Consider the following 14,616-nt stretch of genomic DNA (forward strand, 5'->3'; position numbering starts at 1 on the left):
TCTGTACTGGTCCCAACTTCCTTGGAAGAGAGGCCAATGATCCAAAAATCTTATGCCCTCCCTCCTACACCAACTCCAAGTATTAAACTGTATAATCTTCCTAATCTGGCCTCACTGGCATGTGGCATGAGTGGCAATCCTGAGATCACAACCCTGCAGGTTCTACCCTGTAACAGCACATATCTCCCTGAACTGCCTAAACAGAACTTTGTCATTTGTCCTATCCATGTCATTGGTACCTACATGGACCATGCCTTCTGGATGTTCACCCTCCCACTTAAAAATGCTAAGGACTCAATTGAGATACCCTGGCACCCAGGAGACAGCATACCATCCAGGAATCTTGTTCTCAGCCACAGAACCTCCTGTGTGTTCCCCTAACTAAATGAATCTCCTATCACCACAGCATGCCTCTTCCGCCCCCTTCCCTTCTGAATTTCAGAGGCAGACTCAGTGTTAGAGACCCAACTACTGTGACTCTGCTCTGTTAGATCATTCCCCCAACAGTATCCAAAGTGATGTACCTATTGTGAGGGGGGGGGAGGTTGGCCTCAGGGCTACACTGTAATGGTTGCTAACCCCTTTTCTGCTTACTGACTGTCACCCAGTTTCCTGTGTCCTGCATCTTGGGCGTAATTACCTCTCTATATGTCCTAGCTATTACCCCTCAGCCTGCCGAATGATCTGGAGTTCATCCAATTCCAGCTCCAACTCCTTAACATGGTTAGCTAGAAATTGCAGCTGGATGCACTTCTCACAGATGTAGTTGTCAGGGACACTGGAGGTCTCCCTGCCTTCCCACACCCCGCATGAGAAGCATTTCACTATCCTGCCTGGCATCCCTAGGGTCCCTCGCTGAGCAGATATATAGAGAATGAAAAAATGTGAGCTTTTCTTTCTTTGAGTGAAGTTTCTTCTTGCTGAAGCCTCAAAGGGCTAAAGCTTCAAGACCACCACTCTGACTATGTCCACGCAGATGACAGCCACAGCGCTTACCCCCGCCTTCCCGTAATTTGCTCTTGCTAATCAGTCCCAAAAGCCAATTGGCTGCTGGTCAAAGCTCTACTAAGTTGCCTATGCTGCTGCTGGGTACATGAGAATCCGAATGTAGGGAAATGCAGATGTACTGTGGAGAGCATTCTAATTGGCTGCATCACCGTCTGGTATGGCGGAGCCACTGCACAGGATCAAAATAAGCTGCAGAAAGTTGTGAACTCAGTCAGCTCTATCATGGCCTTCATAGTATCGAGGACATCTTCAAGGAGCTGTGCCTCAAAAAGACAGCATCCATCATTAAGGACCTCACATGCCCTCTTCTCATTGCTACCATGAGGAGGAAATACAGGATTCATATACAAGGATATATATATATGTGTGTGTGTATATGTATATATATATATATATATATATATATATATATATATATATAAACTATTTAAAAAAAAAAAATATATATAAACTTACAGTAATTCACAGTTTTCTTTTATCTCTCTATTATCAGGTATTGCCTTGTACCGCTGTCGCAAAGTCAACAAATTTCACAGCAGATACCGATGATATTTGACCTGATTCTGATAGTGAGAGAATGGGTGTGATGAGATAGCTCTGAGAGGTGGCATTGATTAATAGGTTAAGTGTTTTACATCTGTATCCAAGGGAATTATTAAAACAAAAACAAGTTTTAATCTGCTAGAAGAATGGCTTGGCACAGGGTTTCATTCTGAAATGTTGCCATTTCTTTCCTCAGACAGATGCTGCCTGATCCATTGATTCCCTCCAGCAGATCGTTGCACAAGTTTAAATTGTTTCTATACCTGTTGCTTCCAATGCCAAAACTTCTCTGTCTTCTAAGTATTGGAAATGAGATTGCACATTGTGAGTCTTCATCCCCAGTGTAGAGTGGCAATGAGGTGCTATACATATGGGCGATAGGTAAATATTATGAATTTAAAATGAGACTGTAATTTTGTTGTTACTTCTGTGATTGAGGGAGGAAGTTTGAGATTTTAGGTTAAAAGTTAGTGAGAAGAATCTAACAGGATCAGAACATGTTTTTGACCTTTTAATTAGGACTTTGTAACCTGAGGCAAAAATACTGCTGACTTGTATAGTGAAACTAGTTAGTTAAGATCATGGGGAACAAAATTAATGCAGGAAATTTTGTTAGGTGCTCCAGGTGATTTTATTCCCCAGCATCTGAAACATTTCTACCTGAGTTGTTGATATCAGTCCTAAGTATTGTAAATGCAAAGCAAAAATCTGCATTTGCTTGTTAAGGATGTGGTTTACTTTCAGTTAGTCACTGTTATGCACTCAGTGGCCACTATATTAGGTACACCTGTACACCTGCTCATTCATCCAAACATCTGATCACATGTAATCAAAGATATAATTTATCAAATATATTAATCAGGTATACACAGCAGTCTTGAGCTTACAGAGATTGGTGCAATTTTTAAAAAAAATCCAGTGAGTGACAGTTGTGTGGGTGAAAACGCCTTGTTAATGAAAGAGGTCAGAGGAGAATGGCCAGACTGGTTCAAGCTGACGAGGAGGTGACATTAACTCAAATAACCAAGTGTTACACAAGTGGTGTGCAGAACAACATTTTTGAATGCACAACATGTGGAACCTTGACGTGGGTAGGTTATAGCAGCAGAAGAAGACCGACATAAACTCAATGGTCACTTTATTAAGTACCTCCTGCACCTAATAAAATGGCCACTGATTATATGTAAACCACTCTATAAAAATGATGTAAAGTTCTACAGTGCAGTGACAGGGGTAAGGAAAGGGAGGGGCTAACTCAAATGATTTTGCCTGGCAATTCTCTCACCCCTCACCCCCCCACCTTTCAAATCTACTCCTCAGCTTTTTTCCTCCAGTCCTGCTGAAGGGTTTCAGCCCGAAACATTAACTGGACTTTTTTCCATAGATGCTGCCTGGTCTGCTGAGTTCCTCCAGCATTTTGTGTGTTCATAGGTTCAATGTCCATTTTCGAATCGTATGGCAGAATACCTCTCTGGTGCTTCCCATTCCTTTCCCTCTTCCTTCCTCTTTTCCCAACGATGATTGCTCTCTCCTTGCCTTCTTTCAATTCTCAGTCCACAATACAGGCCCATATCAGAATCAGATTTATCATCACTCAAATATGTCATGAAATTAGTTTTTTTTTGCCGGAGCCGTACAGTGCAATACATAAAATTACTACAGTACTGTGCAAAAATCTCAGGCTGCCTAGCTATATTTGTGCCTCAAACCTTTGCACAATATTGTATATTTAAACCCATATGAGGGATAGATTGAATACTTTCACCATTAGTACACTTTTTACTCATAATATCTCATTGTCTCATTATATCAAAATATCTGAGATATCTTGTAATTGAATGGTTACGCTGAGAAGTAAAAAGATAGCATCCCAATACCAAATAATAAACATTTAAATGCATTTAGTGAAATTAATATCAAACATAATTTGATGCAAACATTGAGGCTAACTTTGATCCTTTGGACATTATATTCAGAAATTTGATGTCCAGAATTTCTGTTTAGCTTCTTTTTCAGGAAATTTTGTTCAATAATAGCATAAGCTAATTTTGTGGGATTACTCTGAGTTTTGGCAATATTTTGTGCTACTTTAAAGAACACAATGCTCAAATCACTCCAACTCCACAAATCTCCTTTATGGTCTCAGGCTTAAACTTTCTGATAATATAGCTGATTTATCATCCTCTGAGAGGGCTCCAAACTTTAAATTGGTTCATTTAAATACAAGGAGATCAGAGAGTTGGAACAGCACATCAAGGATACAGGAAGTTGTTGACATAGTATAGACACAATTTCACTAACATACAAATTCTGTAGATGCTGGAAGTCCAAAGCGATACACATAAAGTGCTGGAGGATCTCAGCAGGTCCAGCATCATCTGTGGAAATTAATAAACTGTTGATGTTTTGGGCCCTTCTTCAGAACTGAGGATGAAATGCCTGAATAAATAGATGAAGGGAGGGGGAAGAGGCTAGCTGGAAGGTGATAGGTGAAGCCACGTGGGTGGGAAAGGTCAAGGGCTGGAGAGGAAACAATCTAATAGGAAAGGCAGGTAAGAAGAAATGAAAGGTCAGGTTGAGGAATCGCAGATGCTGTGAACTTCTTGTGATAATAGGAAAATTGAAGATTATTCAGGATATTTCAGAGTCTGGAATTGATTTCTGTCATAACCAGCCTCTCAAACCATTTCACTACAACAGATGTAAGAGTGACTGGACAATAGCTCTTAAGCCACGTCACTGTTTCCTTCACATTCTGCAGCACGTGGAAGCTCAGTGTGTGGGTGAGAGGTTGAAAGTGTCCTTGAATACACCAGCTGGTTGCTCTACACAGATCTTCATCACTCATCCATGTGCACTGTCCACTCCAGCTTCTTGATGGATGCTGTGATATCAACCTTTTTCACTAAGATCACAGGAATGAGCACCAGTACCCATGCAAAAAGCTAACACTTTCTGATGGCAAATTAGCAGATGATTCCAGCTCCCATGACAATATATTTTAAGGCATTTATAAATATACCCTGGCACAGGCATACTGTAGCTCTAACATCAAGATATAAAATATGCAGAGACAGTGATTTTGGAATGCTAAATTGGTCTATCAATCCTGTCAGCAGGTGTTGAATTGTTTATCCTCTTGTTTATTGATCATTCAGTTTTTCCCAGAACTAGGGCAACAAGACTGTGAATTGTACAGCAACTCAAAAAAAGAGAGCCGAATTTCACACAATTTTGTACAATATGATTATTTTTCTGCAATTTCAGTCTGTACCATGGGTGGAGGACAATTCAGGGTTCCAATTAAATTACATATATTCATAGACGTAAGAAATTCTGCAGAAGCTGGAAGTTCAAAGCAATATACATAAAATGCTGGCAGAACTCAGCAGGTCAGGCAATATCTATGGAAATGAATCAACAGTTGATGTTTCAGGATGCAACCCTTCCTCAGCACTGAAATGGAAGGGGAAGACATCAGAATAAAATGGTGGGGGAGGGGAAGAGGTTAGCTGGAAGGTGATCGGTGAAGCCAAGTGGGTGGAAAAGGTCAAGGGCTGGAGAAGAAGGAATCTGATAGGAGAGGAGAGTGGACCATAAGAGAAAGGAAAGGAGGAGGGGATCCAGGGGGGAAGTAATAGGCAGGTGACAAGAAGTAAAAGGTTAGAGTGGGGAATAAAAGAAGGGGGGGGGGGAGAGAAATTTTTTACTGGAAGAAGAAATCAATATTTATGCCATCAATTTGGAGGCTACCCAGACAGAATATTAAGTGTTGCTCCTCCACCCTGATCACCCAATTTATGATCAGTCTCACGATTTCACTAATTCATACAGTAATATTATTTATTTTGATTCAGAATTCAAACTCATTTGTTGTAGGAAACCCAAGAGACCACAGATACTGGATTATACACCAGTCATTGAAAGTGGGCATGCAGGTACGGCAGGCGGTGAAAAAGGCGAATGGTATGCTGGCATTTATAGCGAGAGGATTCGAGTACAGGAGCAGGGAGGTACTACTGCAGTTGTACAAGGCCTTGGTGAGACCACACCTGGAGTATTGTGTGCAATTTTGGTCCCCTAATCTGAGGAAAGACATCCTTGCCACAGGGAGTACAAAGAAGGTTCACCAGCTTGATTCCTGGGATGGCAGGACTTTCATATGAAGAAAGACTGGATGAACTGGGCTTGCACTCGTTGGAATTTAGAAGATTGAGGGGGGATCTGATTGAAACGTATAAGATCCTAAAGGGATTGGACAGGCTAGATGCAGGAAGATTGTTCCCGATGTTGGGGAAGTCCAGAACGAGGGGCCACAGTTTGAGGATAGAGGGGAAGCCTTTTAGGACCGAGATGAGGAAAAACTTCTTCACACAGAGAGTGGTGAATCTGTGGAATTCTCTGCCACAGGAAACAGTTGAGGCCAGTTCATTGGCTATATTTAAGAGGGAGTTAGATATGGCCCTTGTGGCTACGGGGGTCAGGGGGTATGGAGGGAAGGCTGGGGCAGGGTTCTGAGTTGGATGATCAGCCATGATCATAATAAATGGCGGTGCAGGCTTGAAGGGCCGAATGGCCTACTCCTGCACCTATTTTCTATGTTTCTATGAAGCAATCATTTGCTGGAAAAACTCTCACAAATGCTGCTTGACCTATTTGTTGTCGGTCGCAGGTGGGTCACAGCTTTGCAATTGAGGAATCTGAAAGACTTGAAACTCATCGATCAATTAACTTTATAGTTACCTTTTATAGGGAAAACATGTTACTGAGTATGTGCACCACATGCTATGAGTTTGGATATATTGTTGTACTGTTACTAATTAAGTATTAATAATTTTTTCAGCAGAAGTGTGCTTAGTAGATTTACCTCTTTACCTGTTCTAGTGAACAGCTATAACTTGCCAACTGTTGAACTCAATTCCTTGACAAACGCAAGCATGTCAAATTCCTTCTTTACTCTCCCTCCCCATCAATGTTTTTTTAGCTACTTTCTGGTGACCATGGACTTCCCATTAACAGTGCACAGTCTCTTTACAGTTGATCCCCTAAAATGCAACACTTCACATTTGTACAAGTTAAACTCCATCAGCAATTTCTCTGTCTGCATCTGCAACTGATCAACACTCAGTGACGATTTTATTGGGTCCATCGGCCTGTTAATGCAAATTTATTATCAGTGTGTCATGTGTCAACATCTCAATGCATACAGACATTGTCAAGGGGTTTAGTTGTTCAGACCAAACATCAGAAAAGGGAAGAAATCTTTAGTAACAGACGGGGTGGTTTGAGTATGTCAGAAGCTAGTGGTCTTCAGGGTTTTTCATGCATGTTTGTCTCTAGATTATACAGAGGGTAGTAAAAAAAAAATTTAAAAATCCAGTGAGTGTTAGTTCTGTGGTAAAAACACCTGATTAATCAGTGAGTTCTGAGGAGAATAGCCAGACTGGTTCAAGCTGACAGGAAGGTGAAAGCAACTCAAATAACCATGTGTAACAACAGTGGTGTGCAGAAGAGCAGCTCTGAATGCACAACACTTTGAATCTTGAAGTGGATGGGCTATAGTAGCAGAGGACCACAAACGTACACTCAGGTACTTAATAAAGTGGCTACTGAGTGTATATCCTACTGTATTCTTTGCCAGTCTTTGATGCTATCTAGACACCACCAATCTTCATATCACCTGCAACCTTCAGAGTAGTGATACCTTTATTTAATTCTCAAATACCTTGAATGTCTGTTTTCCTTCAGTAGTGAACTTTTCCTTGGTATAAGATGTGTTTCAAGGAGCTGTGCTGAACCATTCTCCTTTAATTAAATTGAAGCTGGAAGAAGATGGCACCAGCGAAGAACACAACCAAGGATGACATCCTCTAGAGCAGCGGTTCTCAACCACTGGGCTGCAGAGCATGTGTTACCGGGCCACGAGGAAATGATATGATTTGGCGATAGGAGTCAGCTGCACCTTTCCTCATTCGCTGTCACCCCAACTGTTGAGCTTGAACGCACGCGAGGTCATTACCCATGAGTCATCTATGTCAGCGCAGGAAGGAGATCAACTCCTCGAGCTTGCAAATGACGCTGGGCTGAAAAGTATGTTTGGCATAACATCTCTGCCGGCATTCTGTATCAAAGTCAAGGCTAAATATCCTGAGATAGCCGTGAAAGCACTGAAAACATTGCTTCCATTTCCAACATATCTCTGCAATGAATGCAATGGAAACTAAACTGCGTAATAGACTGGACATAAGGAACCCCCTTCGAGTATCGCTGTCTCCCATCACCCCTCGATGGCACCATCTTGCTGCAGGGAAACAGGCCCAGGGCTCCCACTGATTCAGCGATATTGGAGTGTTGCAATGATTTTATATGTTCATATGGGGAAAATATGTGCTGTGTGTTTAATATCCAAACGTTACTTAAAGTGTTATGATGCAATTGACTTATAAGTGACTTATATAACCATATAACAATTACAGCACGGAAGCAGGCCATCTTGGCCCTTCTAGTCCATGCCGAATGCTACTCTCACCTAGTCCAACTGACCTGCACTCAGCCCCTAACCCTCCATTCCTTTCCTGTCCATATACCTATCCAATTCTTCTTTAAATGATAATATCAAACCTGCCTCTACCACTTCTACTGGAAGTTCATTCAACAGATACTTCAAGCTCCCCTGTCCTTCCCTGATAATTGACTTATTACTATATTTATGCAAGGAAAATATGCACTGTGTGCTTAATATTAAATTTGTTAGATAAACTCTTTTAGAAATGAAATTGAGTGTATTAGCCACTTATCACCTATATTCCGGTCGTGATTAACACCGCCCCCCACCCCCCAAAAAGATTTGCCAATAACGATTTGTAGAAAAATATTGGCACGCACATGCATGCGTAAGTTATGCATGCGCACTGGTGCCCGTGCAAGGCTTCATGGTCATGGTAGTCTTTCTCGGGGTAAACACAATGTATTTGACTGCTACTCTTGTCCGTTGGCAACCCTACCCCCCCTCCCCAACCCCGGGTCGACTGGTCCGCAAGAATATTGTCAATAATAAACCAGTCCGCGTTGCAAAAAAGGTTTGGGGACCCCTGTTCTAGACGATTCATGAAACAAACTCTTTCACTTCTTTTACATCTTCTTTTTCTTTCAAATGTGGTTCTGCTGCAGTTGGGGCCTGTGATCTACATTTCAGTACTGTGTTTTCCAGCCAATTGAGCAATCTGGCTGCTGTCTCTGAGGGTGTTCGGCAAGGTTTCGAACGAAGCATGCAGCCTTAAGCTAAAAAGCCTGGAGACGGAGTGTGAGCCCATAATTAACTATTTCTTTCCAACCTTGCTGACTGAAGAATCGAGGAAGACTGAAATCATCAATGCAAGAGTGTAAGGTGAACGGGTATTCAGCCTCTCACTGCTGTCAGAGGAAGGTGTCTGTGTGTTGTTGGTTTCTTTCTTTCACTTTCACTCATTGCTGCTGAAGGAAGTTTCCTATTTTCAAGTGGCCTCTATCTCCCTCTTGCTCAACGCTCTCGGATTTTTGTGCTGGAGTCCTGGGTCTTGGGAAAGGTATAGTTGTTGCAGTTTGTGGATTGGACTCTTAGATCATATTATGATGTGTTTCTGGGCACTCTTTTTTTTGCTATTTTGTGTAATTTTGATTGGTGCAGATAACAAATGACACAGTGCTAGATTGAACTGAACTGAGCTGAACTGAATATGCCTGGACTCTCTCAATTTTGCATTTTATATTCTGTGTTTTTTACTTGTATTTTGCCATTTGTGTGATTTGTTTTTTTTTCTGCATTGGGGGTGTTTAATTTTTCTTTGTTTCGTGCATACGGTATACATACTTTGATAATAAATGTACTTTAGATCGTTTGAATCTTGTGCCTTCATACCTTAAATGCTTCCAAAGTCATAATGAAACACCTCAGAGTACTTCTCAGCCTACCAGCAACAAGCCTTATCTTCAAGTTCATAACATTCTCTAATCCAGTTTTGTCTTTGGTGGCAAGTTCTGGCCGATTAAATTCAGTCCTTGTCCTGAAGCAATCAGAAGTGGCAATGTGGTTTCACTTTCGTTACTTTTCATTAACTTCAAACATCTCAACCCCATGATCTGTTCCCCAGGGTAAATATGAAGGGCAGTAAATGAAACCTGTACCATCTAACCAATGCCACTTAAATTCCTGCTCAGACATCATCAATGGAACGATCTAACATCAAGTTCCTTTGATATACTTTGTCCTTCAATGTATGTTGCTGTATGGAAAGGTTCAGTATAATTCTAATTTAGCATGGCCAATTCCTATGACATCACCTTCTACATATACTTCATGTATTCTGTACCCGTAACCATTATTCACAATTGGCTTCCCTAGTTTTGTTTTCATGCAAACTGTTCATGAATATTCCTCGACACCACAATGATATTAAACAAATTCTTTGTGTCTGAACTAGAACTAGACAACATTTTTTAACACACTAAGGTTTGCTGCATGTTTTTTGTTAGCCATGTGCTTCCTTGCTGGCTGTTTCCATTTTCTGGGCAAAACCAGGTTCCCATTTGTAATTCAGTCTAATTTCACTGAATGATTACCTTTGAATATGCACTTTCTGGATTCCACACACTGTGTGATCCTGTAACATTTCCTCCAAAACTAAACCAGGCATTCAAAGTTTAACCGTACTCCTCAAGTCTGCTTCAGAGCCTTCAAGTTTCATGTGAGAATTGTTTTTATTTTATTGTAAGACTTGAAGTGGGTTAGTTAACTAAACTATCAAAGATATTGTAGCTGCAAAGTTCATGAACTTCCGTGACCTTGCACCTAGCAATGTGAGAAAGAAAACATCATCCACTCATCACATACGTCCACATTCCGATCATCCACAATTCAATTGACCAACTAAAAAAACGTAGACTTGAAGGGCCAAATAGTCCACCCATGCTCCTCTTTCCTTATGTTCTACATGCAGCACCTTTGTGCTGCTCGGTCTCCTAGTTTGTCTCAGCATTTGTCATCAGCAAATGGCAGAGTTGATTTTCATCAAACATTGCGTATATTTACAGTTCAGCAGCTTTTTCACCTCTGTAATTTTTCTATGTGCAGTGATTTTAATTTCCATCTTCATTTGAATACAACTCAAATTTTGGTACAACATATGGACAGTCATCACATCAATGCTGGTTCTCAGAACATTCTAATCAGTTCCATTAACCACTACATTCCTCAAACCTATTTTCCCTAACAAGCCCATCAACTCCTTGGTGAATGTCTTGGTATCTATCTTAACAAGAGTGATTTATAGTCACAAATTCACCCACCAGCATGTCTTTGGGATGTCTGAGGAAGTTAGAGTACCCAATTAAAACCTCTTCCAGTCATAAGGAGAGTGTGAGTCTGCAGGCTTCTCATGGTCAGCATCTAAGATCTGATTCATGCCCAGATCACCAGAATTGTTGAACACCAACACTACATGCTGTATCACAGCGCTATTTTGTTGTGTTCAAAGTGCATTTATTATCAAAGGATTATTACACTAGGCAATCCTGATATTTATCTCCTTACAGGAGGCCACAAGACAAGAAACCCAAAGGAAACAACAAGGTCTGGGTGTCCTTGTTCATCAGTCACTGAATGTAAGCATACAGGTACAGCAGGCAGTGAAGAAAGCTCATGGCATGTTGGCCTTCATAACAAGGGGAGTTGAGTATAGGAGCAAAGAGGTTCTTCTGCACTTGTACAAGGCCCTGGTGAGACCCCACCTGGAGTATTGTGTGCAGTTTTGGTATCCAAATTTGAGGAAGGACATTCTTACAATGGAGGGAGTGCAGCGTAGATTCACTGGGTTAATTCCCGGGATGGCGGGACTGTCATATGTTGAAAGATTGGAGCAACTGGGCTTGTATACACTGGAATTTAGAAGGATGAGAGGGGATCTGATTGAAACATGTAAGATTATTAAGGGTTGGACAGGCTAGAGGCAGGAAACATGTTCCCGATGTTGGGGGAGTCCAGAACCAGAGGCCACAGTTTAAGAATAAAGGGTAGACCATTTAGAATGGAGTTGAGGAAAACCTTTTTCACACAGTGGGTTGTGGATATATGGAATGCTCTGCCTCAGAAGGCAGTAGAGGCCAATTCCTTGGATTCTTTCAAGAAAGAGTTAGATAGAGCTCTTAAAGATAGCGGAGCCAAGGGATATGGGGAGAAGGCAGGAACAGGGTACTGATTGTGGATGATCAACCATGATCACAGTGAATGGTGGTGCTGGCTCGAAGGGCCGAATGGCCTACTCCTGCACCTATTGTCTATTGAAACCATTAAAAAAAGATCAACAAATAAATTCATGCAAATAATAAAAGCAAGCAAATAACATTCTGAAGGGAAGTGAGTCCTCAGACATGAAGTTCAGAGCAGGCCACAGCCTCAATCTCAATACAATGCAGAGTGAAGCAAACATCACAGCACAGCAAGCAGAACCCTCGCCTCTGGTACAAGCACCCTACCTTCTCGATTCATCTTGCCCAGCATTTAAATCGCCCAAGCATCAGGTTGTTCCTCACTCCCGGACTTGGGCCCTGTTGCATCAATATGCTATGGGCCTGGACTCTGCTGCCACATTTCAAACAGTACCCCATCTTTCCAAATCATCTCAGCACTTGGATCAATCAAACATCAAGTTCGGTCATAAAACCCCAAGATTTAGGAGCAGAATTGGGCCATTTGGCCCATCAGGTCTGGTGTGCCACTTCATCATGGCTGATTCAATTTTTCTCTTAGTCCCAATCTAGTGCGTTTTCTTCATATCCCTTCATGCCCTGACCAATCCAGAATCTATCAATATCTGTCTTAAATATACATAAAGACTTGGCCTCCACAACTGCTTGTTACAAAGAGTTCCACCGATTCACCACTCTCTGGCTAAAGAAATTCCTTCTCATCTATGTTCTAAAAGAATGCCTCCCTAACCTGAGGCCGTGTCTTCTGGTCTTAGACTATCCCACCATAGGAATCATCCTCTCCACATCCACTCTATCAAGGATTTTCACCATTCAATAGGTTTCAAAGAGGTCATCCCTCATTCTTCTGAATTCTAGTGAACACAGGCCCAGAGCCAGCAAATGCTCCTCATGTGACAAGCCATTCAATCCTGGAATAATTTTCGTGACTCTACTTTGAACATTCTTGAGTTTTACCATGTCCTTTCGAAGATGAGGGTCCAAAAACTACTCGCAATACTCCAAGTGTGGCCTCATCCATGCCTTATGAAGTCTTAACATTACATTCTTGCTTTTATGTTTTAGTCCTCTTGAAATGAATGTTAACGTCACATTTGCCTTCCTTACCAGTGACTCAGCCTGCAAGTTAACCTTTAGGGAATCCTGCACAAATACTTCCAAGTCCTCTTGCACCTCCGTTGTTTTGTATTTTCTCTCCATTTAGATAATAGTCACCCTTTTATTTCTTCTACCAAGGTATCATACACTTCCTAACACTATATTCCATCTACCATTTCTTTGACCATTCTTTTTATCTCCCTATGTATTTCTATAGCCTCTCCACTTCCTCAAAACTACTGCCCCTCCAACTATCTTTATATCATCTGCAAACTTCACAACAAAGTCATCAATTCCATCATCCAAATTGTTAAAATATAAAGTAAAACAAATTGGTTCCAATACAGACCCTATGGAACTCCAATAGTGACCAATGTCCAACCAGAAAAGGCTCCCTTTATTCCCACTCTTTGCCTCCTGCCAACAGCCATAGCTTTATCTGTGCTAGAATCTTTCCTGTAATACCATGGACTCATAGCTTGTTAAGCAGCCTCAAAGGCCTTCTGAAAACCTAAGTACACAACTTCAACAGATTTCCCTTTGTCTATCCTGCTTGCCATTACTTCAAAGAATTCCAACAGAGTTGTTAGGCAAGGTTTTCCATTGAGAAAACCATGCTGACTACAGCCTGTTTTATCATGTTTCTCCAAACACCCTGACACCTCACCCTTGACAATCAACTCCAACTGCATCCCAACCACTGAGGTCAGACTAACTGGCCTATAATTAACTTTCTTCTGCCTCTCTCCCTTCTTGAAGAGTGGAGTGATATTTGCAATTTTCCAGTCTTCTGGAACCATTCTAGAATCTAATGACTCTTGAAAGATTATTACTAAGGCCTCCACAATCTCTTTAGCCATCACTTTCTAAACCCTGTGGTGTGCACCATCTGGTCCAGGTGACTTATCTATCTTCAGGCCTTTCATTTTCCCAAGAATGTTCTCTCTAGTTATAGTAACTTCTCACAATTAATGACCCCTGACACCTGGAACTTCCACCATACTGCTAGTGTCTTCCAAGGTGAAGACTGATGCAAAATACTATTTCAGTTCATCCACCATTTTGTTGTCCCCCATTACTACCTTTCCAGAAACATTTTCAAGAGTTCTGATATCCACTCTCACCTCCCTTTTACAGTTCATGTATCTGAAGAAACTTTTGGTATTCTCTTTATTGTTTTTGACTAACTTACTTTTGTATTTTATCTTCACCTTCTTAATGGCTATCTTAAGCTTCTTAATTATTTTTTCTGTTATCTTTCGTTGGTTTTCAAAAGCTTCCCAATACTGTGACTTCTCACCAATTTTTGCTCTACTATATGCTCCCTCTTTGACTTTTATGTTTGCTTTGACTTCTTTTGTTAGCCATGGTTGTGTCATCTTATACTTCTTCCTCTTCGGGATGTATATATCCCGTGCTTTCCAAATTGCTTCCAGAAATTCCAGCCATTGCTGCTCTGCTGTGATTCCTGTCAGTGTTCATTTCCAGTCATGTAATTCCCTTTATACCAGTGTAATGCTGATACATTCGACTTCAGCTTCTCCTCATATTGCAGGGTGAATTTGGTTGTAATATGATCACTTTCTGCTGAGGGTTCTTTTACCTTAAGCTCTCTAATCATTTCTGGTTCATTGCACAACACCCAATCCAGAATAGCTGATTCCCTAGTAGGCTCTGAAAAGGCATCTTGTTGGCACTCTAAAAATTACCCCTCCTGGAATCCAA

At 41.2% G+C, this 14,616-nt stretch overlaps 1 long non-coding RNA gene across 1 annotated transcript in view; it reads left to right on the plus strand.

Annotated features, from left to right (window-relative positions):
• LOC140197336 (uncharacterized) overlaps window positions 1-9,378 on the plus strand; it is a 31,730-nt gene extending 22,352 nt beyond the window's left edge. The window contains exons 4-6 of the long non-coding RNA XR_011885916.1: window positions 1,502-1,629; window positions 1,748-1,932; window positions 7,374-9,378. This is a non-coding gene — a long non-coding RNA (uncharacterized lncRNA). The remainder of the gene's footprint in view (window positions 1-1,501; window positions 1,630-1,747; window positions 1,933-7,373) is intronic.
• Window positions 9,379-14,616: the final 5,238 nt, after the last annotated feature.

This window comes from Mobula birostris, chromosome 5 (assembly GCF_030028105.1).
Source record: "Mobula birostris isolate sMobBir1 chromosome 5, sMobBir1.hap1, whole genome shotgun sequence".
NCBI classification, from domain to species: domain Eukaryota; kingdom Metazoa; phylum Chordata; class Chondrichthyes; order Myliobatiformes; family Myliobatidae; genus Mobula; species Mobula birostris.